We start from the raw sequence: 6,912 nt of genomic DNA, 5'->3' as shown, positions 1-6,912 counted from the left end.
ATTTAATTCTTTGGTTGTAATCACAACAAGGTAATTTAAAGAAACAATCTAATTTATTATTAGGAGCTGGCTTTATTAAAAAGAGAAAAAATTATGTGCGAGATTGTAAAATATAGATAATAGGCCTTAAACTCTGTGTAACTCCATTCTTCATTTTTGACCAAATTGCGAAACAAACTTTCGAGAAGTTTCCCAACACCCTTCTTGGTGATTTTAACATTCATATAGACACTCTCAGCTTACATAATCTCCTTCAGCTGCTCTCTCTCCCCTACAAGTGTTCTAGAGAACACTTCTATTTACAATGGACTGTAGCGCATTATCTTACTGGTTATCTTGATACAGTATGTCAATAACACAGTATGTCAAACAATCACAATCTCTTAAACACCAGCTCCTTTTTACTAAGGACCACAAATAATTCTTTGCTTTATTAGTCTGCAGTTTACCTGGTAAATTTACCTGGTAACTATATTTTAATGACATTTAAGTTATTTGTTTGGCAGATGTTTTAGCCAACTTTACTTACTGAAGCTAATTTTGATTTGTCAAACCTTAATTTTGATCCCTGCTTCTGACGTCACAAGAATGGTCTACTGTTTCGCAGTACGTTTTTTTACTCCGATATCTGCAGATAACAACATCCACCCTGAACTCCACTTTCTCAATACGACTTAATGCTTAGTAGAAGAAACCTGTTGGGTTCTGCTAATTCATGATCCACAACGTAGAAGATTCAGTCAATTGACCTCTTGTACAAGCTCTATTCCTTCTTCATGTGTATCTGCCACATTCCCTCAATGCCTCAAAACAGCTTGTATTTGACCACTGCAAACTCTTTTATGTCATACCTCATCTGCACTGACTGCCAGAATCAACTTCAAGATGATTCTATTGGCATTAACTATGGTACTTTCAATCCTTCATCAAACAGTAGCCTACACCCAAGCCGATAAATACACTTGGTTATTCTGAATTAACTTGCCACCCTCTCCCATCTGTTCACATGACATCCAGTTCTCCCAGGCACTAACAAAACATAAATGACTCACCAAGAATATATTTCACACTCAAACTAAAATCAGAAACACTCTACACAAGTATGCGACAGCAGTCATTAAGGCTTGGCCAGTGAATTGCAAGTGTGTGGTCTCGTTACATATGTTGTTGTGCTAGTGTTGCAGTAACAAACCCCCAGTATTCGAATGGAAAGATAAAAGTTTCCTTCAAAAGTCTGAGCTGTAGTGTCAAGTAACTAAATACCTGTTGAAAACTTAACTTGCTCAGCAATATTCTCAAGTAGATGATGCATGCACATTACAGTGGACTCTTCGAGATTACTCAGCTAGATTAATTGGTCTGCATGGACATCAACAGACTATGCTGATGCCAAAAACTATTTCAGACACATTGTCTGTGAGATGGCGCAAAGTATACTTCGGGCTTATAATTATATTACCAATCTTGCTCCTGGAGGGATAGAGTTTAAGGGTGTATTCACACCGACTGGATCAACTCAAGTTCGTTTCCCCACTTGGCGTGGATGTTTTGGGCAGGTGTGAATACAGCAATCATACTCGGGTGCGGACCAAACAACTGTACAGAGACCCAGCTGAAGAGGTGGTCTCGGTCCGCTTCCAAACAAACTTTGGCACGGTTGAATGGATGAACCAATGAATGGATGACCTTAAGCACACGTGTGATTTTGATTACAGTTAGTGGTTCACTTGCAAAAAGGGCAGTGTGAAAGTGAACCGCACCAAACAAAAACTAAATCAACATTGTATTTGGTCCAGACCAAAGCAAGTGAACTAGTATACACCCTAAGTCCTGCAGAGTTTAGCTCTAACCTGCCACAACACACTTGCCTGGAAGTTTCTAGTACATTAACATTACCTTTACATTTATTCATTTGGCAGATGTTTTTATCTAAAGTGATTTACAAATGAGGATTTACAAGCCATTTATCATAAGATGGCAATAAACACAAGAAGTGCCCATTATACAAGGTTTCATTCATCCTTCAAAAAGTTAAAACCTAGGGATAAGGATAATAAGAGAACAGAAAAGGCGAAGGCATAAAATTTGGAGTTAGGTAGGTGATTCCACCAACAGGGGAAGGTGAAAGATAATGTCCTTGAGAGTGATTTTGCGCCTCTCTGCAATGGGACTGACCGCAGGCTTCTGAAGGGAATGTAGTAGATGCTTAGGAGAGAGCGGAGGTAGGCAGGTGCGGAGCCCGTGGCTGTTCTGTAGGCAAGCACCAATGATTGAACTTGATGCGAGCCACGACTGGTACCCAGTGCAGAGAGATGAGAAGCGGTGTGACATGGGCTCTCATGGGCTAATCTAAAACGAAACGTGCTGCTGCATTTTGAATCATTTGCAGAGTAATCCTGAAGACCTTCATTTGCTGGTTCAAGTGTATTTAATTAAGACTGGAGCTAAACTCTGCAGAACAGTGGCCCTTCAAGTGCAGGATTTGACACCCATTATCTAAGAAATCTAATATTTGTAGGATGAAATACACATTGCGTGTCATATTCACTGCAGAGGTTGCTTGTCGTATGATTCAACTTGTATATATGCTGGATAAAACTGAGCTTAGACCCTGTGCCAGATTGCAAACTTCGCACTTGGGGTCTTGCTGACTTACAATAGCTGTTGTATATATATGCACATGCCCATGAAGTCCACAGTACTGCAAGGCAGGGGTCTCCAACCCTCCTCATAGAGAGCTAGCTCGCTGCAGACGTCAGTTCCAGCCCTGCTCCAAAACACCTGCCTGTAATTTTCAACTAACTCTGAAAACTGTGATTAGCTTGTTAATGTGTGTTTGATTGGGCTTGGAGCTGAACTCTGCAGTATGGTAGCTCGCCAGGAGCATGGTTGTCCCATGGTTCATTTTAAGTTTCAGAAGCAGGGTTTCACCCTATGTGGCTGTTATACACCTTTGACATCACAAAAGTGTGGAGACGGACAGTACTGTACTTGACTGTACTAAAGCATAAAATTACTGCAATATGTTTGCAGATATTTAGGAAACATGCTAAAGGTCTAGTGAGCGCTGCTGAGCAGGTTCTTAAACCGCACTGATTGGTCATTGTGATCACGCTCTTAACAGATATGACTGTGATTGGCTACAATGATCATCGCTCAAATCTGTTTTTAAAATTTCAGTACTGCATGGTATCATGGTCTATGAACAAGTACATGTTAAACACTGATAAAACAACTCATCACCTTACACTGTAAGGCTCACTGGCTAACATTTTCAGTTTCACTTGCATCTGGCAACCAGCATGAGCGTCGAGTCTGAGGAGGAAGATCGGGAGAAACAATGCTCTCCAATATTTTGAATTAGGACTGTAGTTCCCATTCTAACCACTAGCTGGTAGGCGATTTTGGAGAGGCTAGCAATGGCAAGCTATCTTTTAAAACATAAGATCTCACCCTACCTGAATAATCAGTCTCCAAAGCCACACCTCCTCCAAAACACATGAACATGCTCAGGCAGGCCAGAGGCTAACTGGCGACATGAAGAGAGGACGTTGGTCAAAGATTGAATGCAATGCTGTCAGATTACCTCACATTTCAATCACTAGAGAAAAAGTCTAAAACTTGCAGGACTAAAACGTGAAACTAAATGGAACTAATTTTTAAAAAAAGGTGTAGATTCAACAAACATACAACAGTCTTATCAACCTCACATTTCCAGCTCTCCTGACTAACTTTACTCTTCCATCACTATTGTCTGCACTTTCAAGCAACAGTGCATGTTCTTGATGTTCCCTTCATACTTGACTTATATTCTTAACTGCATGTTCTGGTAATTGGCACTGATAAGAAAACGTGCAAAACACAAATACACAATTCCACTCTTATTTTCATAAGAATAAAAGCGTTATCACCAAATTTCTCTGTACCAGAAAGTAATAGATAAAGACATTTTCGAGCGTAGCATCTGTTTATCACGAGTGGCCAGCTGATGTTGACACATATTGCAGAGATTAAGTCTGTTATTTGACAGGTGAGCAAACACTCCATTGTTCATTGTTATGGGCTGATTTCATCAGCACTAAATGCCTGCTGACAGCTTTCCTTTCATCCATACACTAATAAATACCATAAAACCACACTATGCACATTAGCCAAAGGTGTAGGATTTGAATCTAAATAAGACCAGAACTATTTCATTTTTGTTCAATCACTTCAACCAAAAACATACTTCCATTCTATTCAGAGAAATTGCTAAAAATCGGGTTTTTTTTATTTATTTTTTATTTTATTTTTTTATATCAATCAGAATTTGAAATAAAATACAGTTCTTATTTAAATGTAAGTAATAAGTCACTAATAGGTTGTAATAAGAACTTCAGAGCAATAGATGGGCTCTGGAAATGTTGTTCCCATAGCTCTGATGCAATCAAGAGAAAGGATTTCAAGCAGAGAATGAATTCTGACACAGTTCCAAGGTAAACAAGGCCCAATCACACCAGTCTCATGCAGCGATAAAAACAAACACTGCCTGACTGCAGACACGGTGTATGTAGCTTAGCCCTATCCATTCACCAACTAATTCCCCCTGCAGCCTGCAATAAAAGCCCTTTCCTGATTTGAAATTCCTGAATCTTTCCTGGGCACGCATTGGTCACCCCTCATTGTGGAGAAATATGTGTAAATGGTCAAGGTATGCATGCGTCCGTTCCCTTCCTTTTCAAATAGTCGGAATTTTGGCTGAGGTGGCAATTTTTCTCCTTCCTCTGGCTGCAGTGACTCAGTTTTACCCTCTTGGTTCCGCTCCGTGTGCCTTTATAAGACAGTTTGTAAACAAGGAAGTGCCTGAAAGCATTTTCAATAGTCCTAATTGAATGTGGCCTTGTGAAGTTTGGCCAGAGGTGGCTCTGAATGAAACGACACAAACTGGCTTCCCGGGACAGCGCTGCAGATGGGCCCATGAATCTGAACCCTGCCTCCTGCTCTCTTATTGGCTATCCAGTTCCTTTCGCTCCACTCGTGGCCTGTTCTCCTGTCAAATGACCCCAGTAACTTTGAGCCAATGACGCAAAACGAGACACTGAATTCCAGACGCTTATTTATTAATGGTTCTTTTGTGAAATCGTTTGGGCCCCACATTACAGGTGCCAAATTTTCTGGTCAATTCAGTTTAGAAGATGGGAAAAGGTACAATAATATGCTTGCAATTTGGTTTTGAATTACTGGTTAAAAATAGAAATAAAAGCAAGTACAAAGTGCATAGTTTAAACGTAATAATTGTGGGTTAAAAATGTTAAAAATTTTAAATACTATATTGGGAAGGCCGGAAGGGGAGGGTGATTTTTATTTTGATATCTGCAGCTTTTTGATCTTTTTTTTAGCTTTTAGTAGTATTGTTATTTAAAGAATGTTTGTTTTCAATTTTGACTTTAATTAAACCTATAGGGCCTTTCTAACACAGTCGAAATGTCAAATTTAGTTAGCAAAATGTTGTGCCGTGTTGCAAGTTTGGCCATAGTGTTTCTTAAGACGATGAGTGACAACCAATAACATATCACTTTCAATTCTAACATAAAAACAATAAAACCACCAATAACAGAAGTGTATGTAGGAAGTGTGTTTTCTCCTTTAACCTCTAGTTAACCACCAACACCAATGTTCAGAGTGACACCAGACAGTCCCTTTAGTGGCATTTCATGTATAATTTATAGAAATGAAGAAGAACTGTAGAAATGTCCCTTGTAGAAATGTTACTTTTATCTGTACAGAGGTTAACATGAGCAAAACACCTTACTTCCTGTCTACTGCTGTTGGCTAATGAGTGTCTCAGAAGGGACAATCCAAATGCTTACATAAAAAAAAAGGAGAACCCTGTCTTTACTGCCAGCCTAAACCAGAGGAAATCAATATTTCATTGTCTCTCCACCACATGGGGCAAGATAGAAACATATTAATAAATGATGAATTGGCAGCTAGTACGAAAACAACTCTTAGGAAGCAGTCAGCTCAGGTCAGGCACTGCCATAACTTTTGTACTGCACAATGTCTAGTATGACTCGTTTATCAGTATTATTATAATGTTTTTTGTTTTAACATAAGTCTGTTTTCCATAGCCCTTTAATTCTCTTGACTGTGTGCATAACAAATGACCATCTTAAGCATTAAGACAAATTTACTAGGGGTGATGTGAGCATATCATAAAATCTAAACAAAATGTTAATAATAATATGCAGAATGGCGCATTTGGAATGTATTTACAGAGCAGAGATATGTAGGTCATTATGGATGAGTGTAGGCACTGATTAATTTTTTCTTAGTTTGGCAGTTCAGATGAAAGCGTATGTACGTGGCGCCACCGCACGGTTAAAATAAAAACAGCAATTTCCCGAGTACTGCATTGGAAATCACTGGAAAATAATGCCGATAAATCCTTGTCTGACGATATAATATGATGTATGATATGATATATGATCTCTATCTATCTATCTGTCTGTCTGTCTGTCTATATTTCTATCTATCAGAACATAATAAAATGCTGCATTCGCCCCTGCTGCTAAAAATGTACACACATGATTGACTATATTACAAGCGCATAAATGTGCATCATTCAAGGTGTTATATTGCACCTGCTGCAATTTTAAGCATATACACACATATATTAGTTGCCATGCCACACTTCCCATAGCGATCCATTTTTTCCCCTTAAAACTCACAGATGAGCAATGTTTCTTAGTGTCTGCCCTTACTAAGTGTGCTTAGTTGTATTAAATGTATTCTTGTATTTCAAATCTTAAAAGTAGTCTATATAAAAACACAGTTCAATCATTCTCAAATTGTTCCAAACCTGAATGTTTTTTTTTTCTTTTACTGAAATACTGATGAATGTGGTTAACCATTACTGACTTCCAGTTTTTT

The sequence above is a fragment of the Cyprinus carpio genome, chromosome B2 (assembly GCF_018340385.1).
Source record: "Cyprinus carpio isolate SPL01 chromosome B2, ASM1834038v1, whole genome shotgun sequence".
In the NCBI taxonomy this organism is placed as follows: Eukaryota; Metazoa; Chordata; class Actinopteri; order Cypriniformes; family Cyprinidae; genus Cyprinus; species Cyprinus carpio.
The sequence above is the reverse complement of the archived record's forward strand: the minus strand, read 5'-3'. Positions refer to the sequence as shown.